This window comes from Penaeus monodon, chromosome 15 (genome assembly GCF_015228065.2).
Source record: "Penaeus monodon isolate SGIC_2016 chromosome 15, NSTDA_Pmon_1, whole genome shotgun sequence".
NCBI lineage: Eukaryota > Metazoa > Arthropoda > Malacostraca > Decapoda > Penaeidae > Penaeus > Penaeus monodon.
The window spans coordinates 47,927,478-47,927,856 of NC_051400.1; the positions used below are offsets into that span (position 1 = coordinate 47,927,478).

At 50.7% G+C, this 379-nt stretch overlaps 1 protein-coding gene across 1 annotated transcript in view; it reads right to left on the bottom strand.

Annotated features, from left to right (window-relative positions):
* The window catches only part of LOC119582078 (potassium voltage-gated channel protein Shaker-like), a gene marked incomplete at its 5' end in the record, with an annotated part of 55,543 nt that overhangs the window by 54,812 nt on the left and 352 nt on the right, over nt 1-379 (bottom strand).

Below are 379 nucleotides of genomic sequence, written 5' to 3' on the forward strand. Positions count from 1 at the left end.
TATATATATATAATTCTTAAAAAAAAATCTACAACCCCCCCTCCCTCCCAACTCAAAAAACACCTACTACTCTCCACCTCTCCTCTACCTACTCTCCTCCACCTTCCACCTTCTACCCTAATCCACCATCACTCTCCTTCCACTATCCACCACCATCTGGTACCCTCCACTTTCCCTCATTCCCCCTCCACCTCCCTACCACTTCTCCTCCACCCACAGAACTTGTGTTTATAGCGACTCACTGAAGTCGTGGTCGTGGGGTATTGGCTCGAAACTTCCGGCTCCACCTCCCCTCCACATTCGCACATTCCCCCCTCCACCTCTCCACTTTCCACCGCCATCCCTCCCCCCGCAGCACAAATGATTATAACGATTCATT